Source organism: Aquarana catesbeiana, linkage group LG05, assembly GCF_042186555.1.
Source record: "Aquarana catesbeiana isolate 2022-GZ linkage group LG05, ASM4218655v1, whole genome shotgun sequence".
NCBI classification, from domain to species: Eukaryota; Metazoa; Chordata; class Amphibia; order Anura; family Ranidae; genus Aquarana; species Aquarana catesbeiana.
In genome coordinates, this window is record NC_133328.1 from 59,137,854 (window position 1) to 59,156,852 (window position 18,999).

Genomic DNA, 18,999 nt, shown 5'->3' on the forward strand with positions numbered 1-18,999 from the left:
TAAGAAACTTGGCAGGCTGCCTGTTTTTTGTTTTTTTTACTCTTTTCTTTTTTGACATCTGTTGGCTTGAGCAGAGAACTCTCTGCATTGAATTGAGGAAATGCTTTTTTTAAGATCCGGAGGGGGGGTAGAATCGCGATCTCGATTCTTTAATGATTAATCGTGCAGCTCTACTTCTCGTTCTGCATTACTAGACTATTTTCTGTCCAGTTCAAATGTTATTGATTCATAAAGAATAGGAAGATACTGCATTATGGTCACTAGACGGAGCTGATGATCATAGGAAATAAATACTTACTATGATTGTCAGCGCCATCTAGTGACCATAATATGGTATTTTATTGATTCCTTCTATTCTTTATGAATGAATAATATTTAACATGGAAAGAAAATAGACTTGTAACATTTGATTTTGCACAGAATGACTGTACACACAGATTAGCAGGATAATTAGCTCTGTACATTTTAAATAAATACGCTCCTTAGTCTTCCCAACCCTATGTGTACTGATAACTATCAAACCACATTACCAGTGCTCGTTTTTGCACTACATATATATATTTTATCAGGCCATATTTATTGGATTTTTCACTTTATTGTTACAAAATGGCCATACTATTGAATCCAGAAAACAATATGTGTCTCATTATTTTTCTATTTTTGTAAAATCTCTCCGCATGTTGGTTGCCCAGATACGGCAAAGGCCAGTACGGGGCTGTAATACAACTCGTCTTAGCTGAGTACACAAACAGGCTTGAAAGTCTTCCTAAGCCTCCTGGCCTTGGTATGACCTTGAAGGAAAATAATCCTTACCTTTCTGTGACATTCCTGAAAACCAGATGTACTCTTCATCCTCCCTATATTACTGGCTGCAGACGGGAAAACATAAACAAGTTTTTTATTGTTGACTTAGTTTTATGCAGTCTTATTTTATTGTAAAACATTCTTAATGTTTGTGTCTATATTTGCCTGTTTGATATGTTTATGGTTGTTTTTGTGTTTGATATATGGATTGCTATGGATTCAATAGATGCTTTTAGGTTTTTTTCCTGTATAAGGGCAAAGCCAAATATGTTCTTTTGAGATACTGTTGAAACTGCAGTTTTGCTATGAGACAATGCAGATTTATAGCTGAACTCCAAAACACACACAGTGATGCAATTCTGTATGTATTAATACAATCCTATATATATATATATATATATGTATATATATATATGTATATATATATATATATATATATATATATATATATATATATATATATATATATATATATATATATATATATATATATATATATATATATATACACTATATTACCAAAAGTATTGGGACTCCTGCCTTTACACGCACATGGACTTTAATGATATCTCAGTCTTATGCCCCGTACACACAGTCGGACTTTGTTCGGACATTCCGACAACAAAATCCTAGGATTTTTTCCGACGGATGTTGGCTCAAACTTGTCTTGCATACACACGGTCACACAAAGTTGTCGGAAAATCCGATCATTCTGAACGCGGTGACGTAAAACACGTACGTCGGGACTATAAACGGGGCAGTGGCCAATAGCTTTCATCTCTTTATTTATTCTGAGCATGCGTGGCACTTTGTCCGTCGGATTTGTGTACACACGATCGGAATTTCCGACAACGGATTTTGTTGTCGGAAAATTTTATCTCCTGCTCTCCAACTTTGTGTGTCGGAAAATCCGATGGAAAATGTCCGATGGAGCCCACACACGGTCGGAATTTCCGACAACACGCTCCGATCGGACATTTTCCATCGGAAAATCCGACCGTGTGTACGGGGCATAAGTCCGTAGGGTTCAATATTGAGTTGGCCCACCCTTTGCAGCTATAACAGCTTCAACTCTACTTGGAAGGCTGTCCACAAGGTTTAGGAGTGTGTCTATGGGAATGTTTGACCATTCTTCCAGAAGCACATCTGTGAGGTCAGCCACTGATGTTGGAGAAGAAGGCCTGGCTCACAGTCTCTGCTCTAATTCATCCCAAAGTTGTTCTATTGGGTTGAGGTCGGGGCTCTGTGCAGGCCAGTCAAGTTCCTCCACCCCAGACTCGCTGATCCATGTCTGTATGGACCTTGCTTTGGGCACTGGTTGTTTTTCAGGGGTAGGGCTTAGTTCCAGTGAAGGTAACTCTTAAAGTGGGAGTCCGGCGACCAATCTTTTTTTTTTTTTTTTTTTTAGATCATTGAGACACTTTGCTAATCCCAAAATAATACTCACAGTTTGGGTGTAATATTTCTGCCTCTGTCTGTTTTCGTACTGAAGAATAACTTTAAAAATGAAAGAAAAATGTGATGCTGGCTGTTTCCATCTTGCTTGTGGGCATGTGAAGCCCACAAGCATTGATTTCCTGGATGCGGTGAATGCTATTCATTCACAGCTTGTTCACACGCATGATCATTTTTTCCGCACTGAATCTTGGGAAGCCTGACACTAAGCTCCCAGGAGACAGTGCGGCGCCGGGGAAAGACAATAAACACGCCTACTCCCATGGGAGGAGAGACAGGAAGTGCCACAATAAAGTACAATATAAAGGTAATTACAGCGATAAAAAAAAAATTTCGTGCGGCATTTGATCATCTATGCAATTATCTGAAGGGGGTAAGATTAGGTTAAAAATTTGAGTGGAACCCCGCTTTAAGGCATCAGCATACCAAGACATTTTGGACAATTTCATGCTCCCAACTTTGTAGGAACAGTTTGGGGATGGCCCCTTCCTGTTCCAACATGACTGCGCACCAGTGCACAAAGCAAGGTCCATAAAGACATGGATGAGTGAGTTTGGGGTGGAGGAACTTGACTGGCCTACACAGAGTCCTGACTTCAACCCGATAGAACAACTTTGGGATGAATTAGAGCAGAGACTGCAAGCCAGGCCTTCTCGTCCACATCAGTGCGTGACCTCAGAAATGTGCTTCTGGAAGAATGGTCAAACATTCCCATAGACACACTCCTAAACCTTGTGGACAGCCTTCCCAGAAGAGTTGAAGCTGTTATAGCGGCAAAGGGTGGGCCAAGACAGTACTGAACCCGACTAAGACTGTGATGCCATTAAAGTTCATGTATGTGTAAAGGCAGGCGTCCCAATACTTATATGTGAGACTATAATACTCTCAGCCTAGCTCACTTGTGAAACATGGAGAAAAAGGGAGGGGTCTATCTAAAGGACTAAACTAACTAGCCCCAATAGACAGGGGATAACAAGTTGTAGTAACACTGAATTGGCACTAGATGTCAGCATCAAGACATTAATACATCCATAATTTAATCCCATGCAACTGTAAAGGATACACAAAGCTAGGTTCACACTAAAACATGGTGCCGGAAACCTATGATCCATGGACGTTTCCAACACCTTGTTCAAAACACAGTTGCAATGTGCAGCCGGTGTCAATGTTAAGTTGACACCCCAAATGCAGGTCACAAACACAGTGTGTTTGCCTGAACCGGATCGCATGGTACAAAAGTACCATACAATTCGGTTGCAGTACGTTTCCAAAAGTCCTGCATGCACTACTTCTGGTGCAATGTATTGTTCAAAATTAATGAGCTCAAATTGTACGGCACCAAATCACATGTGAATTCCTGTGCGATTTATAGTGTGAATCAGGGCTTTGTGTTCCAGAACAATGTTTTTGAGTGCCTGGAGATCAACTAAAGAAATGACTTGACTAACAGTTGACTTTGGCTAAGAAAATGATTCAACTAACAGAAGTGGTCTCACGGGCTGAGTGTGCACGGCATGCTTCTGTCAAACAAGCATTGCAAATGTATGCTTTGAAAGCTGTAAGGTCTGAGCTCAGCTAAAGGTTTGCATTCACTATTTTATGCCACACACTAGTACACAAAGGGGTTGATTTACTAAAGGCAAATAGTCTGTGCACTTGCAGTTGCTCTAGATCTGAGGGCAACATGCAAGGAAAATAAAAAAAAACATAATTTTTGCTTTCACATGATTGGATGATAGAAATCATTAGAGCTTCTCCTCATTTCAGAGCTTCCCTCCAGATCTAGCGTAACTACACTTGCAGCACACTTACAGTGCACAGACTATTTGCCTTATAAAATCCACACCAAAGTCTACACAACAAGTTGTGGGGATACCTACAGTGACTAGCAGCACCATTTTTATTGATTCAGGAAAGCGCACTGGTGCAGACCAACCCACTGACATACCAACGTACTTGTTGATCAGGTGAGTAATCCAATCCGTGTCTAGCTGTGGTTATGTAGACCAATTTAGTCAAGAGTTGAGTAAGCATGTGGCCTCCATTCTACCTGTAAATGCCGTGGCAGGCAATGCCTATTTTGCATGGAGGCCCTGATAGGCTGTTTTGTCCTTTATGATATTATGGCTTCCAAGATCATGATGACAATATTACACTTGACCTCATTATATACTGTATATGTATATATATATATCCTCAATGGTGGCTCTCTTCAACCAGTGTCCAGTGCTCCTCATGACTTCCAAAATTCCATATGGCCTATACCAAACTAGCAAATCCTCTGTAAATGGCAACGGAGGAAGGATATTGAGAGTGACTGTTTCCAAACGATCCCAATAAACCAGAACTTTCAGAACTTTCAGTACATCCTGCAAATAAGCATACAATTATGGCAGGCAATGGTACCAGTACATTGTATAAGAATGAGAAGTGGAGTGTTCTGGTGGGGAGGAGGTCTACAATAGGTTCTGCTGTCGGGACACACAGCAGCCTTGTGGGCTATGATGGCAGTAGATACATCAATGGGCCACACAGGAGACTGGCCATGATCACATTAAAGGTCCTGTTATGTTCTGAAGACCATACAATTAAGAGGTTACAAAAAAGTATCAATAAATGTGATTGTTGAATTTCATGTCACTTTCATCTTCTTCCTCACATGATTATCCAGAAAACACAGCTGGTGGCTGACTGATCTCAGGTCTGCAGGTTTTAGTATAAGTTGATGAAGTGTGCCGTTAGTTATAATAGATACAAAGAATGCAGTTTATTACCAAAATTGGAAATATTTTTATTCTCAGCAGAGTAATGCCGGACCAGATGTCTGAGGGAATTGGCAGAGTGCACCTCATGTAATTGACTTCTCTGGCATTCCTTTCAACCTTCATTGCATAGAAAATATTCTGTAATCTCTTGCCACAATTCCCATTAAGGTTGTTTTATTATTTTTTATTGTTAGATTGTGCCAATCAGTGGGCAGCATTGTGGCTTACTTGTTAGTGCACAGTGGCCTTGTGGCACTGAGATTCTGTGGTCAAAGGGAATCAGCCACCAAAAAAGTTGACTTGGACATGCAGAGGTTCACTAAATGGATCAAGTCATATGTTTCCTATAAATCTATAAGGATTTGGATTTTGTCTTGGGAGGTCCTAACTACAAATGTGCACGATGGAAAAATGTGTTTAATTTTGGATTAATTTGTTAAGTTAATCATCTTGGGTTTCTCGTTTTGTATTCTTACTGGTAGGACCAGTAATGGTGTGTTGTGTGATCTTTGTTGGATACTTGATGCCCTGTTTTAAAATTTTGATTGTAAAACCAATAAAAACTATTTTCAAAAAAAAAAAAAAAGTTAATCATCTTGTTTCGTCATCTTCGTTATGTTAGACCAATTCATTTTTGGAATTTGTTTGTATATTTGGTTCCATTTTGTATAATCGGATTGGTTTCATATATTTGTTGTCCTGAATCGATTTGTATTTCAGAAGTTATTTCAGAAGATTGGCGATATTCGCTTTAACGTGTTAATTGGTTATTAGGGGAGATTGCTTATGGACTCTGTTCGGGTTGGATGGAGGTGGATCCATCAGAATCTCCAAATCATAACATATAACGAATGGAACGAAATTCATTTTGGATTCATTATGTTATGATTTGGAGATTCTGATGGATCCACCTCCATCCAACCCGAACACAATAAGGAGGAATTATCATGTTATTTGACTTTTATACCTTACTGTATTTATTGCAATATGTTTCTATTTCATATGTAGGACAATTTTTATAATAATGAAAAATGTTAATGCAACATAAAAACAAAATGGATCTGAATCAATGTGGATCATTGCTATGTTGTTACGTTTAATGCTTATAACATTAACCACTTCAGTCCCGGAAGATTTTACCCCCTTCCTGACCAGAGCATTTTTTGAGATTCGGCACTGCGTCGCTTTAGCTGACAATTGCGCGGTCGTGCGACGTTGTACCCAAACAAAATGTATGTCCTTTTTTTCCCCACAAATAGAGCTTTATTTAGGTGGTATGTGATCACCTCTGCATTTTTTATTTTTTGCGCTATAAACAAAAAAGCGTGACAATTTTGAAAATAAAAAACAATATTTTTTACTTTTTGCTATAATAAATAATATATATATATATATATATATATATATATATATATATATATATATATATATATATATATATATATATATATATATATTTTTTTTTTTTTTTTCTCAGTTTAGGCCGATATGTATTCTTCTACATATTTTTGGTAAAAAAAAAATCGCAATAAGCGTATATTGATTGGTTTGCGCTAAAGTTATAGCGTCTGCAAAATAGGGGATAGCTTTATGGCATTTTTATTATTTTTTTTTTGTTATTAGTAATGAGGGCGATCTGCGATTTTTATTGTGACTGCAACATTATGGCGGACACATTGGACACTTTTGACGCTATTTTGGGACCAGTCTCATTTATACAGCAATCAGTGCTATAAATAGCCACTGATTACTGTATAAATGACACTGGCAGGGAAGGGGTTAAACACTAGGGGGTGATCAAGGGGTTAAGTGTGTCCTAGGGAGTGATTCTAACTGTGGGGGGGTGGCCTACCACTGACATGATAGCGATCACTGCTCCCGATGAGTAGATCCCTTTCATGTCACTAGGCAGAACAGGGAAATGCCTTGTTTACATAGGTATCTCCCTGTTCTGCCTCTCCGTCTCACGATCGCGGGCCACCTGAGAACAGGACCTGCGGGCAAGCTCATGCGGCGCTCACCCGCAAGGTGGCAGATTTAAAGGGACGTACAGGTACGCCCATTTGCCTGTATGAGCCATTCTGCTGACGTATATGTGTGTGCGGCGGTCAGCAAGTGGTTAACAAAAGGTCAGAATGAAATTAATGAACTTGTTGTTTCGTTATAATTGATTTTGGATTAGTTGAAATTGGTTGCTATTGTGATTCAAAAATTCGAATACATCCCAACCTCAGAATAAGGAAAACTTTGTCCAAATTTTGATTCATAACGAAACAAATCGCACGTGTCTAGTCCTAACTCCATGCAATGTTTGTAAAAAAGCATGAAGGCTAGGATGTTAGAAGTTATTGACCCAGAACTATAAGCTTGCTCTGGGAATGATACTTAGAAGACAGTAAGCCAGAACCTCCAAAGGAGGCTAGATATGCCAATCCCATATTCCTCTCCTGACAGGGGTACTCTAATGGAGCTCTAGCTTGCCCACCCCCATACCCCTTGGGAGCACCCCTGCTCTGTGGTATTTTTTTACGCCCTCACTTTCACAATGGTGCATAGACTTGCACCCTGCAATGACATGATGTCCCTATCTGCAGCACAAGCCACCATGATGACCACACCCCAGGGGAGGCTGGTGCACAACAGCCTGGGCTCACAAGAAGGGGTTTGAATGATGTAGAAAAATAGCACTGGAACTTTAGGAGATCTTTCTGTGGGGACAGCTCTGAAGTGGAGGTAAACAATGCAGCAAAAATTGTGTTTTTTTTTTTTTTTTTTTCTAAGGATACATTTTTCCCCCTTCTATTGGTTGGACTTATGTGTTTTTTTTTCAGCCAGACTAAGTATGTAACTGTGGGGTTGATTTACTAAAGGCAAATCCACTTTGCACTACAAGTGCACTTGAAAGTGCGGTCGCTGTAGATATGAGGGGAAGATCTGAAATGAGGGGAAGCTCTGCTCATTTCTATCATCCAATCATGTGCAAGCTAAAATGCTGTTTTTTATTTTCCTTGCATGTCCCCCTCAGATCTACAGCGCCTGACCTTCCAAGTGCACTTGTAGTGCAAAGTGGATTTGCCTTTAGTAAATAAACCCCAATGCATGCTGAAGAATCAGAGAAAAGGTATTTAGCAGTTTCTATTTACTAAAATAATTGCATTTCCATGTTCTGTGCACTGGGCCCCAGGGTCCTGGGTTTAGTAACACTTTAGTAAAACTACACTTCATCCGAGCACCACAAACCATGCTTTGTCATGCTTTTTTAAAAAAAAATTTAAATTCTTTATTATTATTATTATTATTATTTAAGGTACTTATATAGAGCTGTCAATTTACGCAGCGCTTTACATATACATTGTACATTCACATCAGTCCCTATCTTGAAGGCGCTTACAATCTAAGGTCCCTAACTCACATTCATATAATGGGGACAATTAACCTACCAGCATGTCTTTGGAGTGTGGGAGGAAACCGGAGTACCCGGAGGAAACCCACGCAGGCACAGGGAGAACATGCAAACTCCAGGCAGGTAGTGTCATGGTTGGGATTTGAACCAGCGACCCTTTTTACTGCTAGTAAAAATGAATTCTTTATTTGAGGGTATGCAACATAACACATTATAGTATGACCCGACAGCACAGTCCTGATGAAGATTATCAGCAGTGACATGATGAAATTGAAAATTACGTCATGCTTTATTTTGTTGAGAAATCACTTTTAAAAAACACCCTCTTAGCATTTCTGGATGTGACCAGCTTAAGTAAGGACAGATGAATTATGTAGCAATTACTTCCTGGAATTCACCTGGCCTTAGCTCAGGCATTCCTGCAGGATGGTGTGCTTAGCTTAGAAAACCTCTCCTCCCCTCCTGAAGACTTCTGAGATATATGACATCATTTGCCTAGGCCTGGTAAATATGATATACTTTTCTTTTTATATGGACTATAAACTGAAGGACTTGTGAATAAATGGTTGTGGCATTAATCATTTGAGTTTCCATTATTTCTTATGCGGAAACTCGCTTTGATACACAAGTGCTTTGGATTACAAGCATGTTTCTGGAACGAAATATGATCGCAATCAAAGGTTTTACTGTAATTTTCTAGCAAAAAAAATACAGATTTGAACATTTCAGAAAAAGGTTTAGACCCCTTTCACACAGAGGGCGTTTTGCAGGCGCTATAGCGTTAAAAATAGCGCTTGCAATCCGCCCTCAAACAGCTGCAGCATTGTCTCCAGTGTGAAAGCCCCGAGGGCTTTCACACTGGAGCGCTGCGCTGGCAGGACGTCAGGAAAAGTCCTGCCAGCAGCTTCTTTGGAGCGGTGAAGGAGCAGTGTGTTTACCGCTCCTCCACCGCTGCTCTTCATTGAAATCAATGGGGCAGCGCTGGGATACCGCCGGCAAAATGCCGCTATTGCGGGCGGTTTTAAGCCTTTCTCGGCCGCTAGCGGCGGTAAAAGCGCCCCGCTAGCGGCCAAAATACGCCGCTAATCCGATGGTAAAACGCCGCTATGGGTGGACCGGTGTGAAAGGGTTCTTAGTCTTTAAGTGGTTAAACTGTCCTCATTTACAGACCAAACTCCATCCCTTTGATCTTAGAATGAAATATTTACGTTAATATTAATAATATTTATGTTTCTCTTTATCTCCTGTTGAGCTAATCTTGGCAGGCTGCCTGGAATTTTTTTTTTTTTGTCAGCTGTCAGAAGTGAGCAAAAAAACTTTCTGCACTTGTTACATAGAATCGGGGAAATGCTGTTTTAAGATCGGGAGGGGAGTAGATTTGCGATTTTGATTCTTTAACGATTAATCGTGCAGCTCTACTGTTAACTCTTTCCTATGAAGCCTGGAAGTTCAGAGAAGCAGCACTGAGAGAACAGGAGCCAGCAGTTTTGAATATTTTAAACCGCATGTGCTGGAGTAGGAATTTTAACATACAGTTTAGTGTGGTATGTTTATTTTATTGTGCTCAGTGTGTTGAACTAAATCAATGAGGGTTTAATACTACTTTAACCGCTTCAGCCCCGGGAGAATTTATCCCCTTTCTGACAAGAGCATTTTTTGTGATACAGCACATTAACTGACAATTGCGCGGTCGTGTGATGCTGTACCCAACAAAATTGACGTCCTTTTTTTCCCACAAATAGAGCTCTCTTTTGGTGGTATTTGATCGCCTCTGCGGTTTTAATTTTTTGCGCTATAAACAAAAAAAGCAACAATTTAGGCCGATACACATTCTTCTACATATATTTGGTAAAAAAAAATCGCAATAAGCGCTTACTGATTGGTTTGCGCAAAAGTTATAGCGTCTACAAAATAGGGGATAGATTTATGGCATTTTTATTCATATATTTTTTTTTTAACTAGTAATGGCGGTGATCAGCGATTTTTATCATGACTGCGACATTATGGCGGACACATCGGACACTTTTGGCGCTATTTTGGAACCATTCACATTTATACAGCGATCAGTGCAATTAAAAATGCATTGATTACTGTGTAAATGTGACTGGCAGTGAAGGGGTTAACCATGAGGGGGCGCTGCAGGGGTTAAGTGTATCCTAGGAAGTGATTCTAACTTTGGGGGGGAGGGGCTATGTGTGACACGACACTGATCACCGCTCCCGATTACACGGAGCTGTGATCAGTGTCCTGTCATTAGGCAGAACGGGGAGATGCTTGTTTACATCAACATTTCCCCGCTCTTCCTCTCCCCGGGACGATCGCGATTATTCCCACGGACATCAAGTCCGCGGGACCCACGGTCAGACTCACGGAGCTCGCGGCGGGCGCGCGCCTGCTATCCGGACCTCGCAAGATCATGTACATTAATGTGATTTCGCGCAGCGGAGCCAACCTGCCGCAGTAAAACTGCGGCGGCTGGTCCGCAACTGGTTAAGAAGATATTTATGGAGAAAAAAAAAAAAATTCTGCCAAGCATGGCAAGCTACAGAATTTATCTGTGAAATTATACTGGCAGTCAGAAGCTACTCTTACCCCTGAGGACAGTGACAGAGAAATTTGTAGATGTTGCTGCTTTAATCACTGCATAATTTACTTTATTAATGCGTTCACCATTACGTTATGGCTGCTTTTGTGAATAAATTAATGCGTTTGTTATACTTGCTACACGTAGATTGTTTAGGGCATTATACTAATAGGAATGCAAAGATGAACTCTACGTACATGGGGTGAAAATAATAAAAGTGCAAGGGCAAAGTAGAAAATGCGGAAACTCATATTAACCAGTCATTGTTTAGCCCTGGCTCACACTGACTGCGGGAATGAAATCGTGCGAGTTCACAGTCCCGATTTTGGGGGCGATTTCAGAGACATCTGTGCGGGTTTCTGTACAGATGTCAATGGAAATCGCACATTGAAATCACCAAAAGTAGTACAGAAACTACTTTTGGGAATCAGTGCAATGCCGCAAATGCAGGGTCGCACTGATTCGGACGCTGCCATTGCTGCCGATTTGGCATGCGATTTGACACGTCATGCCAAATCGCACCAATGTGAACCAGGGCTTACTCTACTTAGAAATCCATATATGATAAGTAGATTGGCTCCCACATTTATTTATTTTATTTATTTCAGGTACTTATATAGCGCTGTCAATTTACGCAGTGCTTTACATATACATTGTACATTCACATCAGTCCCTACCCTCAAGGAGCTTACAATATAAGGTCCCTAATTCACATTCATATACTAGGGCCAATTTAGACAGGATCCAATTAACCTACCAGCATGTCTTTGGACTGTGGGAGGAAACCGGAGTACCCGGAGGAAACCCACACAGGCACAGGGAGAACATGCAAACTCCAGGCAGGTAGTGTCGTGGTTGGGATTAGAACCAGCGACCCTTCTTACTGCTAGGCGAAAGTGCTATCCACTGCACCACTGTGCCGCCCACACATAGGGGGAGATTTACAAAATCTGGTGCAGCTCTGCATAGAACCAATCAGCTTCCAGGTTTTTTGTCAAAGCTTAATCGAACAAAGTGAAGTTAGAAGCTGATTGGCTAGGCTACCATGAGCAGCTGCACCAAATTCTGAGTGCTCCAGTTTTAGTAAACCTCCCCACCATAGTTCCCAGGTTTCTAAAATAGGTAACGGGGGGGGACTCCCTTTGCCTCGAGTTCGGCCCAAAATTGCCTGCATTTTGTAAACAGCTAAAAGACAAAATCCACATATGAGAGCTATTTTTACCTACCAAAAGATTTGTACTTCTGTCCATCCAGTCCCAAGATTTACTCTTATGCCGCGTACACACGACCAGACTTTCCGTCAGAATAGACTCCGACGGTCTTTCCGACAGAGTTCCGACAGAGTTCAGCTGAAACGGACTTGCCTACACACGATCCCATCAAAGTCCGATCGTTTAGAACGTGATGACGTAGGACGGGACTAGAAAAAGGAAGTTCAATAGCCAGTAGCCAATAGCTGCCCTTGTGTCCTTTTTGGTCCGTCGGAATAGCATACAGATGAGCGGTTTTCCCGATAGGAATTGATTCCGTCGGAAAGATTTGAAACATGTTCTATTTCTAGGTCCGTCAGAATTTTAGAAAGAAAAAGTACGATGAAGCCCACACACGATCGGAATGTCCGACGGAAGGATTCCGTCTAACCTTTTCTGCCGGAAAGTCCGGTCGTGTGTACGCAGCATTACTTTTCTTTGCTGTAATTGCACCGCAGCCCCACAACCAACCCTGTGAATGATCAGTGAAAAGAGAAACAGCACACTGAACTCATCTCTCTGACACTCTGGTCTCACCTACTGTCAGCATGCTCCGTGAACTTCAGCACACCTGATTATTGGCTCCTTGTGTGAGCTCCTTAGAGCCCTGCCTGTTTGGAGAAGGCAGTGATTTTAAAATAAATGTGGAATAGATCCCCTAGTAGAAATTAAACCTACTAGTAGACCCCATTAACACTCCCCCTTTCCATCAGTGTGGGGAAGCGAATGTTTGTATAAATGTATGAATATATCCAATTTTATCCGATTCTTGACAATTCTGTAGGCAAGCTCTCTAGACACTATGATTTATTTACTAAAGGCAAAAATGCCGTGCACTCTGAAAGTGCAGTTGCTCCAGAGCTTAGTAAATTAGGTGAAGCTTCACTTTGCAAAGAATAACCAATCACATGCAAGAAAAATAAAAAAAACATCATTTTTGCTTACACATGATTGGAAGATGGAAGTCCGCAGAGCTTCTCATTTACTAAGTTCTGGAGCAACTACACTTGCAGAGAGCACAGTCTATTTGTCTTTAGTAAATCAACCCCACCCTGACTGATATGCTTGAAAGCTTGTTTCCATAGAATTGGCCCCAATTGGCTCAGCTTGAGACTGGCATACAAAATGTGACAACACATGTGCATAGCCAGTTTGTACACACATACCAGTGACACACACACATACCAGTGACAATGTAGACAGGAACCAGTTAACCTACCAGCATGTCTTTGGAATGTGGGAGGAAACCAGCATACACCATACAAACATGCAAACTCCATGCAGATAGCATCCTGCACCCAGGACCCCCCCCGAGCTGCAAAGCATAAGTGCTAACCACTGAGCCACTCTTCACCCCACTAAGGGCTCTTTCACACGGACGATCCGTATGTCCGTTTTTCATCCTTCCGTTTTTGGATGAAAAACGGACATACAGTCATCCCTATGGAGCGTCGGATGTCAGCGGTGACATGTCCGCTGACATCCGACCCCGCTCCGATCCGAAAAGTGTAACGGAGGAAAAACCTACTTTTCCATCCGTTTTCGGATCGGATCGGATGACGACGGACACTACGGACCGTCATCATCCGATCCCCCCATAGGGGAGAGCGGCGCTCTGACAGGTCCGTCGCTGCACAGTGTGCAGCGATGGACCTGTCATCTTCCTGCTCAGCGGGGATCGGCGGAGCGATCCCCGCTGAGCCAGCGTGTGTTCACGGGGCGGATCATCACTGATCTGCCCCGTGTGAAAGAGGCCTAACGGTAACCTGACTTCTTATCTACAGAGTAGATGCTTCAACTTTGCTAAAAACAGAGGACTGTTTGGTTTTTTCAACAAAAGTGGAGTTACTCTTTAAATATGCCTCTATAAAGAATATATAACCCATTGGAACGATCGATACAAAAAAAAAAAAAAAAAAAGAGCAATTTTTCTCAGAGCAATATCTCAGTACATTTGTTTCTGAAAATAGGACTGCTAGATAAATGTCTTTTAATTTTAAAGACTCAAGTGAAGAGACTAATTCATTGTTGTAATTGCACACATAAGTCATTCACATATCAACAAGCTGAATCAATGGGGAAGCAAACAGGCAAGAACATTTGAGTCTATAAAGAATCCCATCCATAGCAGAGACAGATTAGGATGGAGGTTTCAGAAAGTTGAAGAACTTTTAACCGCTTGCCGACCAGCCGCCGCAGTTTTACTGTGGCAGAATGGCACGGCTGGGCGAAACGACGTTACCTTATGACGCTTCGCCTTTTGACCACTAGGGGCGCGTGCCCGACCCCAATGTGAGTCCCCGGCGGGCACGATGACGGCCGGGCTCCAGCGATCACTCGTGACAGAGCGAGAACCAGGATCTATGTGTGTGTGATGAGTCCGCCATAATGTCGCAGTCCCAATAAAAATCGCAGATCACCGCCATTACTAGTAAAATAAATAAATAAATAAATAAATAAAAATGCCATAAATTTACCCAATATTTTTGTAGACGCAATAACTTTGTGCAAACCAATCAATATACGCTTATTGCGATTTTTTTTTTACCAAAAATATGTAGAAAAATACGTATTGGCCTAAACTGAGGAAAAAAATTGTCTTTTTGATAAAAAAATTGGGATAATTATTATAGCAAAAAGTGAAAGATATTGTGTTTTTTTTTTTTCAAAATTGACGCTCTTCTTTTGTTTATAGAGCAAAAAATGTTAGTGTCCCTTGTCAATTTTACATTGTATTTTTTTATATGTAACTGCCTACTCCCAAACTGTCATTTGAAGTAAAACACATAGCCAAGTATTATTCTCCCCAATTTTTTATTGTGCATTAAAAAAAGGAAACAAATAAAATTAGACATGCTATCTTATCTGCCAATAGAACGTAACCAAAAAGTGCATTCTATGCATCCAAAAATATAGAAAATATACCAAATCAAATCATTATTCAACCAAAAAAATAATGTCAAAGCAATAACTCCAAGGGCAATAATAAATAACACCTTATCTCCTCCAATTCCCCAACATGCTTGGTTGACCTACGGCTGTTCAGAAACAAACTGAAAAGTGCGAAATGAAAAGCGTGAAATGGAAAGTGCGAAATGAAAAGCATGAAATGAAAAGTGTGAAATGAAAAGTACGAAATGAAAAAGCACGAATCAACACTCACCAAACTTCTACTAACACGAAATTAGCAGAAGGAGCCCAAAGGGTGGCACTAAAGAGCTGAAAAACCACGGAGTACATCATTATGTTCGTGTTTGTTGGCCGCCAATTCCTTGCCGTTTGTATGCAAGACAAGTTTGGGCCAACGCCCTTCGGACAAAAGTCCACAGTTTTGTTGGCCAACAATCCGATTGTTGAGCAATTTTTGCACTGTGTATGGCCGGCTTTTCTAGTGAGTTTCTGTAACCTCAGACCTGCTTCTATGGAATCTCTTCCTCAGTAGCTGGCTAGAAAGATTCTGCAGTATATCGGTCAGTGAGGGAGCGACGTCGTAGAAGGTGGTGAACGCTTTTAGTGATCCTGGTTTACGTGGATTCCCGCCAGTGTTAGATTTTCCAGTCTGACAACAGCCATAGTTGGTGAGGTAGAAGCAGGGCCGTCTTTAATATTGATTGAACCCTGGGCAAACATTTCCTTGGCAGCTCTGAGACATACAATAAATAGCAGCTAGACTTAAAATCAGTTTACTGTATCAGATCAGGCAGCAATTGCGATTGGTTGCCAGCGGTTACAGCGTATCATTACTGCTTACTGACTGGTTTCTAGAGGTTACAGCACACATTACGGCTCACTGATTAGTTGCTAGAGGTTACAGCAAATGATTTCTGCTTGTTAATTGGTTGCTAGAGATTACTGTACAGTAATACTGCTCACTGATTGGTTGCTAGAGGTTACAGCACATCATCTCTTCACTGCAGTGGGGCATGATATACATGTGAATGCCACCTTTATTTACATATCAATGCCACCGTCTATTTACTTATGAATGCCACTGCTATTTACATATAAATGCCGGTTAAACACAGGGTCTGCAGGTGAGTCATCTGTACACAACAATAGGGCAGAGCTGGGCAGCATTAGTACCAGCACTTCACACTGAGATATTGGGACACAGCACGGGACAAGGGAATTTAAGCTGGGATAGTTGGCAAGTATGAGGCAGCTGCTTTGGGCCCCACAACAATCACAGGGCCCAGGGCAGCTGCCCTTTTGCCCTGCCTTAAAGACGGCCCTGGGTAGAAGCAATGTAATCCCTAGATGTCAGCATTGCTTGTGCTGTGAATGTGGGGAGAGCAAGTGGTGTTCCCAATTTTCATCACTCAAGCTCCCCTTTGTACATATGTGTGATATGTGTACTCTGCATACTTCCTTTCTCAATAATTTTAAAGCATTATAAACCCAAACGGGTCTGGATCGCTCAGGTGTGAACGGAGCCTAGTACCAAGGGTTAGTGCAGCTCACAGAAGCCTAAGCAGCCTAATGACCTTATTAGGTCAATGATGTCACAAGCATCCAAACCCCCTTGTGTATGTGCAGCTGCAGGGTGTGGAAGGCCCTGACTGCATTTGATTGGACAGCAGTGGATGAGAGTAATAGACCAGCCCAAGTTTGGACCAGAACCTGGGCCCATCTCTGCTTGTGATCTGCAGATGAAATTGAGTAGATACACAAATAACATTGCTCTGTATCTCTCTATCCTGCGTCTGAACAGTGTTATAAACATTGTATCAGATGGTCTGATTTTTTGACAGCAGAAGCTTCTACAGCTGCTATATTTAGTCTGATGACACCCAGGCGACTCTGCCGCTAGTGATCCTGCTGCTGGCAATTTGTCAAAATCAACAGTGGCAGGATCGCTAAGAGGTCGTCTGTATTGTCCCTGTGGAATCACTTTCTCTGTAGCCGAGGCAGTGAGATGTCGCTCCCATCGATAGCAATTGAGGTTTCAGCAAATCCCTAGGGACTGACAGACAACCTTTTTAGTGATCCTACTTCTGGAGATTTGAAGGTAGTTGTTTAATCTGTTATATATCAAAGCTATCATTTTGACTGCCGGAAATTGCTGGCAAGTGCCAAGGAGCTTGGGTAGCAGCAACGGAGCAGAAGGCCAGGACATACTACATGCGTCCTTTGTACATCAATGAAATCTTAAGACAAAATCTAAAACAAATAGGTGGACACTAAGTTAAAGGCTGAGTTCATCTTTGGAACACGTTACACATTTCACCTGTAATGAGGTTGGAACATGTAACACGCTCCAACTCCTGCCCCCTTTTTCCCCGGTCGCCCAATTCCAGTATATATCCCATAGTTTGTAGGCAAGCCAATCAATATACACTTATTGGGATTTTTCTTTATCAGAGACATATACATTTTGCATACAAGTTATAAAGAAATTGTATGAAGTATTTTTGATTTTTGTTAGGGTCCTTTCATACGGGACGGATCCGTGATGATCCGCCCCGTGAACATCCGCTTGCTTAGTGGGGATCGCTCCGTTAATCCTCGCCGAGCCGGCGGATGACAGGGCGGGACCCGCACACTGCACAATCAGGGGACCGCCCTGTCAGATCTCTGCTCTCCCCTATGGGGGGATCGGATGAACGCAGACCGTCTGTCCGTGTTCTTCCGATCCGCTCTGCAGACGGATAGAAAAATAGGATTTTCCTCCTTCTGCAGAATCGGACCATAGTGGGGACGGATGATATCGGGTGTCAGCGGATGTTCATCCATAGGGATGCATGTATGTCCATATTTCATCCGAAAACGGATGGATGAAATACGGACATACTGTCCGCACGTGTGAAAGGGGCCTTATTGGATATGTTTTGTAGCAGAAAGTAAAACAATCAAATACCACTAAAGAATGCTCTATTTGTGTAAAAAACATGATATAAATTTTGTTTGTGTACAGAATTGCATGACTGAGCAATTGTCAGTTTAAGTAGCGCAGTGCTAAATAGCAAAAAAAATGGCCTGGTCATGAAGGGGGTAAAATCTTCCGAAACGCAAGTGGCTAAAAACAGTGTGGCTATGTGGGGCTCCGCTCACACAAGCGCGTCTATTATTTACAGATTCCTATGAATGAATAAACTGCAAGAACCACAGCGGCACTTGTCATTTCAATGGCCTGGGGGGGGGGGGGGGGGGGGGGGCACTGGCGGGCGCTCTCATAGTCCACTGACATGGCCTTTGCCTTTCAAACAGAAGGCCCATACAGAGGTACAGGCTGAAAGCCTGAGGACATGCCTGTAGGAGCCCACATTGCACTTCTGATCTACTGATCGCAGGTGTAATGCTTTCCAGGCTCCTGCAGGAAAAAATAATACATTCAAATTTTTTTTATACTGCAAAACTTTGTGCTTTTTATATTTTTTCTTTATGTCCTCATGCACACTTTAAGTCTGATAAAAGCTGAAAAACAGGGCTATTCTGCATTTATCAGCGTTTTTGAGCCATAATCTTTTATGGGAGTGTAGTTTCGCTAAAAAAACGCTGAAAAATACTACTGCAAAAACGCTGAAAAAAATCACTCTACAGCTACACCTTTCTACAGCTAATGCTACTGACATTTTTATAACATCCAGTGTGCATGAGGCCTAACGGTGAACTTATCCTTTAGGCCGGGTTCACATATGTGCGAACTGGATGCGGTTTTCACTCTCAATTAACGCTAGCTCGTCCCCACCCTTTTTCCAGCTGCGTGCTCGAATAAGGGTCTGGTATGGATCCGGGGGG

General features: G+C 41.7%; 1 protein-coding gene across 13 annotated transcripts in view; it reads left to right on the forward strand.

Moving 5' to 3' along the window:
* Nucleotides 1-18,999, forward strand: part of KIAA1217 (KIAA1217 ortholog) — a 901,007-nt gene that overhangs the window by 717,181 nt on the left and 164,827 nt on the right. The window lies entirely within an intron of this gene.